Raw genomic sequence first — 12,199 nt, forward strand, 5'->3', positions numbered from 1 at the left:
AGAAGGAAGGCAGAGCCAAGACAAAAGAGCCAAGTATGCATCAATTGGATGCGGAAACAATTTCGGAATCATTGCAAGTGCAAGAAAAAGCAACTCAACAAGCAAATATCTTAAGACAAACATAACTTAATAAGTTACCGGTACAACTTACCGGCATAAAATGTTGCAAAGACCGGCATACCGGGGTAGAATTTAACAAGTTTTGTTACAAAGTAACCAGGAACAGGTGATATCTTGTGGCAAGACAAAGTCGAAGCAACAGGGCTTCCGGGGAGCAGCTGCCGGCATCAGGAGTTGGCGGTGGCACATCCTCGCCTTCATCTTCCTCCTCCTCGCTCGTATAATCTTTGACATCTTCAGGAGGGGGGATGAAGGTGCGCATTTCAGCGTACTCCGCGATGTGGTACGCGCGGTCCTGCCGCTTCGCGGTAAGAACCGGGTCCACATCAGTGGGAGCACCTTCACGCACGCCAACGAAAGCATCTAGATCCAGCTCCGGATACCAGTGAGCGGTGCAATGCGCTAGCGCCGAGTCCGCTCCGGCGCGCGGCAGCAGAGCACCGCCACTCCCGGATCCGCCGGCAGGCACCTTCAAGCGGTCGCCGATAAGGGAGAAGGTGTCGGGCACCACTTCGCCGGGCCAGTAGGGTCTTGAAGAGCTGGGAGGCCACCTCGTGGATGTCGGAAAGATTCCGGTCCACCGAGCGCATGTGCGAGACCCGGGCGTTTAAAGCAACCAAGTGATCATAGGGATCCCAAGGTGCACCCAAGTTGTTGTCGGCCTGCTGCGCCCGGTGTTCCGCAACCTTCTTTATGGCATGAGCCTGGGAGTCCGGAAAGAGCCCTATGAGACAAACGAAAGCTAAGTATATGATACCGGAGTGAATAAACTTGTAAGCAGAAACCGGAAAAGAGAAAAGGAGAAACATACGAAGGGCGAGCGCATCAGTCCGCGTGACCAGAAGGTCGTACTCCTTCTGTTCCGCTTTCAACCGCGCAACCTCGCCCTCGGCCGCTCTCGGGCCTTCTTGGCCTCCTCCGCGGCAGCCTTGTGCGCTTTTGCGCTTTGCCCTCGGCTGCTTTTAGCGCCTTGGCGCCCTCCTTCCAGCTCTCCGCCTCGCAACACCACATTGGCGTTGCCGGCATCCTCCAGCCGCCTCGTTAAGCCCGGCCTCCGCAGCAGCCTTCAGCCGCCTTCGCCTCCTCAGCCGTGCCGGACTCCGGCCCGGATAGCCTCGATCCTTGAGCTCTCCGAAATCTCCTTCGGGCCTCCGTGGCCTTCCGGTGATCCCGTGATGAGCTGCTTCTTTTCGCCTAAAGCCGAAAAAGAAGATGTTAGCAAAAACACAAAGACAAGCATGAAACACAGTAGAAGCAAGTTAACCGGAAAAAATAGAAGTTGTACCTTGGAGTGTGGCAATCTGGCTTTGAGGGCCTCAATGGAGGCTTCCTGAATAGCTCGTTGCATGGAAAAACTTGTAAATAACAAAGAAAAGAAAACTTTCCTAGAAAAGATGCCGAAGGCACGAGAGATTACCTTGGCACTTGCTGTGCGCCTCAGCAAGGCTCCGGTGCTCCCATAGAAGCTCCTCAAAGAGAGCCTTCCGGGAGTCGGCCGTGCTCTGTTTAAGGAAATGATGTTAACGGAGAACAAAGGATTTTAACCCGAAACTCGGGGACTGGTTATGCCGGTTTCGTGCGTTTCTAGTAAATTTTGCGCTAAGAGCAAGCTCTCAACCCAAAACTCGGGGACTGGGAGTTTGCGGTTTACTATGAGAAAGATGCCGGTTTCAGAAGTTCTTTAAAAGAAAGTTTTGCGCTAAGAGTTGCACTCTAAACCCAAAACTCGGGGACTGGGAGAATAGACAAGATCCGGAAAGAAGAGAACCGGCATCAAGAAAAGTTACAAAGAGATTGATAGAACTTACCACCACGTTGGCGGTGGCGTCGTACCACGCGCTGTCGAACTCCTTCACGGCACGCTTGAGGCGCGTGAAGTGTTCTTCAGTAGAGCGAGGGCCGGCAGGATCCGGCGCTCGGGAGGCGGTCCTTCCCCAAGCCGCGGGTAGTCGTGGAGATGTCCGCATCATTCCGGCCGCGGGCATAAGGGAGGAGAGGCCCCAAGTCTTGGCCCCCGCGCTTCAGCTCAACGATCCGGCCCAAGAGGCCGGAAGGTTTGTCCTGGACCACCACGGCAGCAGGCCCGACGTGCAGCACTAAGGGCTGCGAGCCGCTTGAGGCGCTGCCATCCGCGGCCTTTCCGCGGGACGCCCCCGGCTTGAGATAGTCGGTGATCTTGAGGGACGCCGGCGGCGGCTTAGGCGCGGTCGCAGAAGCTCCTTGGGTCGGTGGAGGCGTTGGCGTGGGCCCGGTTGCCTCGGAGAGCGCAGGCTTCCGGTGGCGGCGTCGGTTCTGAAGTTGCCGGCGCGGAAGCTTCCGGCAGCGGTCTTGGAGGAAGTCTTTTTCCTTTTCTTCTTCTCGGTGGACGCGGAGGAACGAAGGTTCCGCCCGCCCGGCTAGGTTCTTTTCCGGCGCCCATGTTGTCGGCGCCGGTGTCTTGGGTCTCCGGAGGGAGGCAAAGTCCTCCTCCGCGCGGGATCCGGCGGTGTAGGGGTCGCGCGCCCCGAACTTGTTGTGCCCCCGCAGGGGAGGCAGAGGTGTTGACCGGCACCCGCATGGTGCCGGGCTGGAATGAGGAGGAGGAGTCGAGGTCCCCGGCCGAGCCGGCAGAGCCCTCGTGCCTCGGGGCCAAGCTTGAGCGCGGGGCTGAAAGAGAGAAAAGGAGAAGGTTGGGAAAAAAGCAACCGGAAAAGAACTCGGTGAAAACAAAACAAGCGTAAAAGAGAAGCCTTACCCGGCAGCCGCTGCGATACCGCTGCCCTTGTGGCGCCTCATGGCAACGACCTTACCCGCGACAGAGTTCGGTCCGGAAGCGCTTGGCAGGAGGAGGTTGGCTTGAGCCGGCATCGAGGCCGGGGTCTTGTTCTTCTGGCCCCGGGCCATGAGTTTGTCCACAAACTCTTGGCCTCGCCTCGGCCTGCAGCGGCGCCACATGCTCATGGACCCGTGGGTTGAGGTTGGCCGAGGGCATATCTACGTAAGAACAATAGCAAAAGAATATAAGAAGTATAAAAGAAAAGCTACCTCAAGGATGGTCGGTTCATCGACGAACCGGAAGGTTCCCGGCGGAGCCTTGCCGAGGCGCGCGTGCCGGAGTCCGGCCCATCTTCAAGTCACGCCAGAAGATGACGGGGTCGGGGTCAAACTTGTCGAGACCGCGCTTCCGGCAACGGCCTCGCTTGTCGGATTCGATGCCGGGGAAACGGTCCTTGGCCTGAAAAAACAAAAAAGAAAGAAGAGGTTAGCCGCAATAAAAGCTTCCGGAGAACCGACCCGAGTTGTGTAATTTCTTACTTCTTGGGTCGGAGGGTTAGTGGAGCTAAGAGGCCGGAGGCCCCATTCCCAATCTTCCGGCATGGAGGTCTGGCAGATCTGCCTGGCCTTAAGAACGACATCCTTCTTGCTGAGAGGGAGGCCGGTAATCTTGGTAGGGTCGCCGGGGCCGTACATCTCGCACATCTTGTGGGCGCGGCGCTTAAGAGGAAGCACCCGGCGCGAGATGAAGGTGCGGATGATGTCGTCAGAGCAGAGGTTGGTATCCTTCATGCGCTGTTTCATGAAGCGTATAATCCGGTTTGTCTCGTTGTGAGACTCCTTCGGATTGTAGCTCCAGTTAGTCTTGGTGGGCGGCGCCGGATCAAAAGGAGGCAGATCAATGAGATCTGCGGCGCCGTTGTTCCTAACATAGAAAAAGGTCCCTTGCCAGAGCCGGCATGACTCGAGACCGGAAAACTTAAAGAAGGGGCTCCCCTGACGGGAGCCAATGATGCAAGACCCGCATTGAACGGGGGGTTTGGGTTTCGGAATGTCTAAGCCCTGAACGGAATTAATCCGAAGGGCGAAGAATCGAGCAAACGTCTCGCGAGTGGGACGAATGCCGATGTATGCCTCCATGAAGGTGACATAGCAAGAGAGATAGAAAATGGCGTTGCCGGGAAGATGGTGAGGTTGAAGTTTGTAGAAGTCAAGAAAACTCCGGAAAAAAGGGAGAAGCCGGAAGGCCGAAGCCGCGCTCAAAATGAGCAAGGAAGACGACGTATTCGCCGGGGTTAGGCTCCGGTTCGATCTCGTCGCCGGGAATCCGGCAGGATACTCCTTCCGGAATCCTCCGGGACCGATATAGCCAATCAATCTCATATTCACTGACGCTGGAGCCCATCCAGGCTCCGCGAGTGATCTCGGAAGAGTCAGCGCCGGAAGCTTGGCTAGAGCTACCGGCATCTTGTTCCCGGCCGCCGTCGGATTCCATCTGGGCCAGATCTGCGCTAACCCCGTCGGAGGCGCGATCTTCCGGATTACTGGAGGAGGAGGTGGAAAGATATTGTTCGGAAGACATTTGGGTTTGGGAAATTCCGGTACCTACTCGAAAAAACAACTTCCCCAAGAACTACCCCCGCAAGAAGATCTACGAGAGAGAGAAAAAGCAAAGAAAAAGAAAGGATAAATACGTTTCCGACTCAAGATCTGAACTGCAAGCAAAAGAGGAGTAAACGTGAATAAGGCCTAACCTGGGATGGCGGACTCGCAAAGGAAGAGGTTCGCCGGTGTTTGGGTGAGCTCGCTGTAGGCAAGGAGGTCCGGCGACGGCGAGGCGGAGAAGGGCTTGAAGGAGCACCAATGTCGCAGTCGAGAGAAAGCCGCCGCAGGAGTTCTTCCCGCGGTGAAGTCCGGCGGCGTCCGGCGGCGCGCTGGTGAAGAATCGCAGCGCGGCGAAACTCGAGCAGGCGAAGGGAATGGCGGAAGCGTACGAGCGAGGAGCGGTAGTGCGCAAGGAAGTGGAAAATGCGAAGAAGAAGAAGGAGAAGGGGCGGTTTAGCCTTATAAGGGAAAAGAGGTGGACTGGAAAACCGCCGAACCGTAGCGGTTCAGCCCGTGGGCCGCGACGGTTCACCTCGCGTATTGCCACGTGGCGCGGTGGTACACGCGCGATAGAGAAGGGCCACAGGGAGGCACACACGGATCCGGAGAAGTGGTTGGGATCCGCTGTGGATCAATTAATGCGCGCGCGGAAGCCGAACGGAAGTGACCCCGACACTGCGCGCTGGCCGCTCACGAGGCGCATGTCACTGACAGGTGCGGAACCCGATATATTCTCGACTTCGCCGAGGAAGTGTTAAATGAACGAGATGCCGGAAGATAAGCAACCGGAGAATGCCTTGCAAAGAAAGAGGGCATGAGTTCGGGCAAAGATGCCGGAGCCGAGCAGAGCGCCGGATATATTAAACCGGTATACAAAAACATGGGAACCTGGCATGGTCTGTTGGATAGAATCCGCCAGACTATACCAGCTTCGGGGACTAATGTTGGGGGATGACCCCGGTATGCCAAAGGCATGCCGAACCGGATGGTCTTATCCATCGAGATACCGGGTTTAATATTTGCACCGGAACTCAAAGATAGGAATTTGGCTAAGTAGCTAAGCTTCGTATCCCCAAGAGGGGTATACCTGGAACCTAGAAGGAAAGATACCGGATGCACCGGAAGGAAGAGCATGTCGGGCCGGCCGGTCAAAGATTCCGTCGGGAGCTAAAAGACAAGGATGAGCTAAGCAAAGTAGCTTTAAACGAAGGCCCGAAGACAAAGAAGAGGACGACGGCCAAAGAAGCCGGGAGGACGTCAGCCTCCCTCGTTTAAAGAAGACCCCGGTGTCATCTATGATTAAAGTAGCTTTATAAAGTATCTTTGTAAAGTAGTTTGTCTAGTCAAAGATCCCATTAGGGTTTCTTGTCTCGTAAGCCACCCTCTCCCCTATATAAGGAGAGGGGCAGCCTCTTTATGCGCGCGGAGTAAAAGAGAAGATAGAGAGAGAACCTTGTAAGCTTGAACTCAGTAACTCTGTGGAGATCAATGAAAATGGTGATCTAGAGCGAGTTCTTCCTTGTGTCTTTCTTTCTTCAACCTCCGGCCTTTGCCAAGTTCTTGAGGAAACCATCCGGAAGTTCGTCCCATCTGGTCACAAACCCTCCCCCGAATCCTCTAGCGTCCATTCGGCCCCAAGATAAGCCATCCTATGGCATCTGTTTGTTCCCCACGACGACACAATCCCCGACCGTTGCATCCTCCTCTGCATCCTCTCTTCCCCCTTCTTCTCCGATGATGACGTGCGGCATTTCCGATAGAAGATGTCGAGCTCCTCTTCCGCCTCCTAGCTCAAATGGCCACGCTACGGTCTAGTGTCGTTGGGCAGCTACCCTGATTGCCCACGGACGACGCCCCTGAAGAGGCTGGTCACCATGAGCGACAAGAATGGCAACGCTGGGCGTGAGTTTGTCAAATGTGAGAGCAAAGCAGAGCCAGGGAAGGTGGGATCTGAGTTTCCCCTGTGCCAATTTTGTTTGTTTTTCCTCAATTTTGCGTTTTCATCCGATTTGGGAATTATGCTTAATTTTGTTGTTTTTTCAGGATCTGGCAAAATGCACGCATTTTGAGTGGATTGATGAGTATATCAGGAGGATTAAGATGGAGGGCGCAACCCTAGGGTTCAATTTGTCGTCGGCGGTGGAGCAATTGGGATCTGCTGCTACGGTGGGGAAATCATAAGGGGTTGAGGAAGATATGGCAGTGAAGGAGTTGAAGAAGATCAATAAGTGTTACCTGCCAAAACCCACCGGCGGGCAATGGTTAAGCAACACGAAGAGCCGGGAGGCTCCCAAGGCCGCTTAGTGGACCCTGGCACCTCGCGTCGTCCCGCAAGTCTTCCAGCCACGTCCTGGCGGTTGCTAGGGCGTGCCACCTGACCTAGACCCGATCGGGAAGGTGTTAGATTGCTTCGATTGTTCCCGCATGGTGGACACGTAAACATTAAATACGAGCCCTATCGGCTCTCAGGTTGCCTCGTGGATCGGCTCAAAGAGCCGATCGCCCCATGGTTCACGTTGGATTTGCAATGACATGGGGATCCCGCTTGATCAAAACAAAGCTAAACCGATCTACGACAGTTTAGGGTTTTCACCGCATAACCGGAACGTCCTACGCGTAGTCGGGCCTAGCGGATACGGAAGATGATGCAAACTACCCCTACAAGAGGCCTAAAAACCAACATAACGTTAATTCCCGGAACATCCCTTGTAGGAACGGTAAACAACACCTAACGCACTACCGGATCGTCCGACCCCCAGCATAAGGCCTAACTATGCAGATATTAAACTAATCCTTGCGGAGCAAGGAGCAACTATAACATATCGGATCTACTAAGTAACGAACAAGCAAGATGCTGCCCTTACACCCAGATAGGTGTAAGGGCAGCTAGGTGTCGAGGGACGGCATTGCCACGCAGATATGCACGAGAAAGCATCAATGGAAGCCCCTAAACACCTAAAGATAAGTAGTGCTGCTCACCATCAACAACGCTTCAGCACGAGCAGCACAAGGTAGACGAATAAACATGTACTGCCTAGATCGCGAGATGCGATCTAGGCAGCATGATGCTTACCCGGAAGAAACCCTCGAAGGAAGGGGTGGCGATGCGCCTGATTTGTGTTTGTTGTGAATGTGATTGTCCTCCTTTCTCGATAACCCTAGATACATATTTATAGTACAAGGGACTTTCTAATTGAGGCGTGCACCTAACCGTGCACGGGCCAGACTCTATCTGTTAATTCTAAACACGATACGATCTACTATATTACAGATACACGGGCAATTTAGCCCAAACTCTTAGCGCAAGGCCGCTTCGAAGATGCTCCACGTGTATGTCCTTCAAGCCCATCTTCACTTACGGCCCATCTCCTGATTTGGCCAAAATCCGGTGATAACACATGCCCCCTGGTTTTGGTAATGATAATTTCAAAACCATCTGTTTCTCCTTCGAGGGGTCATGTCGTGGCAGAGCAGAACCGTCGCAGTATTTTCTCATCATGACGACTTGCCTTCCAACTTCTCTGCACGATTTGACAGTTTTGGCACCATGTCCTCGAAAACTGCTCGACAATTAAATGTCCATCTCCTTTTATTTAACCGCATCGAACAGTTCTCCTCTTCATCCCCTCGCATCAGTACTTCCAAAAGCCCTCCTCTGCCACCATGTCTTCTTCTTCTTCCTCCTCTGCTGCATCAAGCCTCTCTGTCCAATCCTCCCCCTCCGAGAGCCGACGCCGCAGTGGGACCCGCAAGAGGCCCACGCGGCCAACATCCGCCGCGCCATTGCCGACGGGGAAGAGTCGAGCCACGACTTCTCCGTCTGGTCGGAGGACGACAAGTCCTCGACCGATGGGGAAAGCGATCTCCGATTCCTTGCATACGGGGAATCGGAAGAGGAGAGTGACGACGACCGCCTCTCCTGGGGCGATTTCACTTCCTCCGAGGAGGTGAAGGAAGAAGAAGAGGAGGAGGACAGCACCTCCTCCGACGAGCCGCCGGCCAAGCGCCTCTGCCCTTGGCCGGGCAACCTTAGTGACTTCGACAGCGACGAAGACGACGCTGGCGAGGACGATGAGGACAACGAGGGCCCTCCAGGTGGTCGCGGCAGCAGCGATGACGAGCCCGCCGGAAGCACTGTTAGCGGCGATGACGACGATGACGAGGGCAGCAATGGCCCCTAGATAGGATCCCTAGAATAGGATCAGTAGTAGTAGGAGGGGCAATGCATCCCCCTAGGCCTTCCTTTTGAGAGCAATCAGCTCTTTTCATGTAAGAAATCTGATTACCAATGAAGAAGTTTCCCCAATTTGACTCTGCCGATTCCTTGCAAATTGATTTAGCCGATTTTCCCTTGTATTGACTTTGCCGATTGTTAGCCTGATCAACGCTCGATGAGCCGATGGTAACGCATCGGTCTCTTAAATCTTGGAAATCCAAGTCCCCTGAGCTTAATGTTAGCTTTAATCGGCAAGACTCCAGAATTGATGCCTTCAGGAGAACTCTAGGACCATTGCTGAAAATCTTGATCGCCTACAACTTTCCTCGCGATGCTTTGTCTCTTTGCAGCAACAAACTGGCCCAAAGCCTATCAATTATGATGGCTCCCTCTTCAAATTGGTGGCTCTAGCTCCTCAGAACAAAGAACCTTGAGGGCGAGCTGCCCCCCGAGCCTCAGTCAAGGCGAGGATAAAAGTGTACCAACCGAATGGGCCATCATCGGCTTCCCAACTGTAGTGCAGCGTCAGCCGATTCTGACCAAATCGGCTTTCAATAGCAGAGAACCTTCAGGGTGAGCTGCCCCCTCGAGCCACTCCAGCTCTTCATCAAAACAGGGCAGGAAAGCTTACGCCCAAGGAGACAATGCACTAGGACGGCTCTGGAAGGACCAGCAGCTCCCTTGAACTAAGAAGCCTCAAACGTAGTGGCCCTTGAACTCTTCCTAGCTCCCTTCTTGCGTCTTGCTGCTCAGATTGGCTCATCACCTCGGGCAGACTGATGCAGCTTCTGGTGAAGATGTTTGATGAAGTTGTCACCTTGGTCAAGCCCCAGGAGGAAACATCACAGCCAATTGGATGGTCATCGGCTGTTCTCATGATCCTAACCTGATCTGCATGCTTACGCAGGCGCTGCTGATCTTGAAGATTTGCTAACGGAGCCACCAACCATTCCACTGAGGGACTCCTTCAGTAGAGCCTCGCTACGTAACTCGATGACTGCTCCATTAGGCTTCTGCTTGTAACAGTCGTATCCCTTGAGTCGATGGCCGTGCATCGGCTTTGAATTCTTAAGTCGATGTCTACGCATCGGCTGTGCCCAAAAATTTTGGATTTTCAATTTTTCATATGGCCGATTTATTTATGCATCGGCCCCCCATACTTGAGCTGTTCTGCTGGGCATTTGACATCCACTCCAAGCTTTGTATCCTCGTGTATCATCCATCTATGTGCCCCCCGAGCCGATTCTGTCAAGTATTTGATGGTATCGGCTCTTCAGGCATCTGTCGGATCAATGCTGAACACAGACAAAACGCATGTCGAGGATGATTTTAGCCGATTGCGGGAATCGGCCTCCCTTTTCATTGCAATGCTTCGTGAAGGTTTAGCACTTCTTGGTTTCCCACTGTAGCTACGTGGCACGCTGGAGATAAGATCCTTTGCTTTCCATTTTTTGAGGGCCGATCTCAGGGATCGGCCTTGCCACGTACGTCCAATGTCTTGGACCCGCTACTCTGTCCGGATCACGGATACCATGTTTGTATCAGCCGATGCCTCTGCATCGGCATCAGCCGATGCCTCTGCATCGGCTTTCGTCTGTTTGGGGCGCCATACTTTCTTTGGCGGGCGCGCCTTTGTCTCCAATGTTTGCTGAATTTTCGCGGCCAGATCGGGCCGCGCTTTTCGCAACGTGTACAGGTACTGTGCCTCGGCTTCTTCCAGGTTTCGCAGCCGCTGCACCCTACGCTTCTGAGAATGGCTGAGTCCATCGGGGCACCACCTTGGTCGGTGATACCTATCTTCTTCTCCATATGACTCCTCAAAGTCTTCTTCTTGAGATGACTCAGCTTGTTTATTATGAGGTGGGAGAGGCCCTAGACGCTCGAACACTGAAACTTCATTTGCCCTCCTCCTTTGATGTTTGCACTCTGGGCAGTTCTCGATTGTTGGCAATCGGCTCATTCCGGAGTCCCAGCAATGTTTGAAGAAAGGACAGTTCCAGTGCTTATCCATGTTGTCTTGCTCCCTTGACCTCCCTCTAGCGTGATGCTCGTACCCGTCGTTGTTTCTGTCGTGCTGACGATACCTCCTGTCCGCTGCATCTGACCGACGATACCTTTCATCGTCTTCGTCGTGGTGCCGACGTCGGTCATACTGCTGCTCATATTTGTTGAGGAGATGCACGGAGAGTGGGCGTTGATACCGTATGCTTCTCACCTCCTCCTCGGTTAGGTATCGTCTATCATCATCCTGGGGCCGGTCGCGTGGAACGGCCTCCTCTTTATCTTTGCCACGAGAGTGGCTGCTCTCTGATTTATCTTTGCCACGGGAGTGGCTGCTCTCTGCTTTATCTTTGCCATGGCGGCCCACAAGCCCTGCCACATTGACATCAAAAGAGAACCCTGGCTCCTTTATGGAGTGGCTTAGGTCCACCATGTTGACGTCCGGAAACGGACGCATGTCTACCTTCATGGCAAACTGTCCGAAAGTTATTCGGCCTGATTCTATCGCCATCTGAATTTGTGCGCGCAATACTTTGCAGTCGTTGGTGGCGTGCGTGAACGTATGATGCCATTTGTAGTATGGCCTTTTGTTCATCTCTTGTGCCGTAGGGATCTTGTGGCCTTCAGGTAGCTTCAACTGGTTTCTCTTTCGCAGCGGATCGAAGATCCGTTCAGCTTTGCTCACATCAAAGTCAAACCCTCTTGGAGGCCCCGGTGGGTTCACCCATTTGCAGGACACAGTGCTCGCCGTCCGAGTCCATACAGCTACTGCGACTTCCTGATCTTCCGCAGAATCTTCATCCTCATCAGCATTGACCAGGCTTATCGCGCGCTTGAACTTGTCTTGGTACAGTTCTGGATGGTGCTGTTCATATAAGGTCAGTCTCTGGACCATGTGCGCCAGCGAGTTGTACTCCACTTGGAACGTCAGATCCTTGAATGACGCTGCAAGGCCTGCCACGGCCAGCTCGACTGCTTCTTTCTCAGTTAAATGAACCGAATAACATCGGTTCTTGACAGTTCTGAAACGCTGAATGTATTCAGACACTGTCTCTCCTCGCCTTTGCCGAACCTGTGCTAGTTCGGCAATGCCAGCTTCAGTAGCTTTTGAATGATATTGCGTGTGAAACTGTTCCTCTAGCTGCTTCCATGATCGCACTGAATTTGGCTGCAACGAGGTGTACCATCCAAAAGCTGGACCGGTGAGGGATTGCGAAAAGAACCTCACCCGTAGCTGATCTGATGCTGAAACCATGCCCAACTAGGCCAAGTATCGGCTCACGTGCTTGATTGAGCTAGATCCTTCTGACCCACTGAATTTGGTGAAGTCCGGGAGCCGGTACTTAGGTGGTAGTGGGATCAGGTCAAACTCATTGGGGTACGGCTTGGAATAGCCGATTATCTTCTTCTTCGGCAGGATGCCGAACTGATCTCTCAGGACTGCACTGATCTGATCCGCGGTGGAGGAAGTAGCAGCTGAGCTTTCATGAATTGGTGCAGTGG

This window comes from Lolium rigidum, chromosome 6, assembly GCF_022539505.1.
Source record: "Lolium rigidum isolate FL_2022 chromosome 6, APGP_CSIRO_Lrig_0.1, whole genome shotgun sequence".
Classification (NCBI taxonomy): domain Eukaryota; kingdom Viridiplantae; phylum Streptophyta; class Magnoliopsida; order Poales; family Poaceae; genus Lolium; species Lolium rigidum.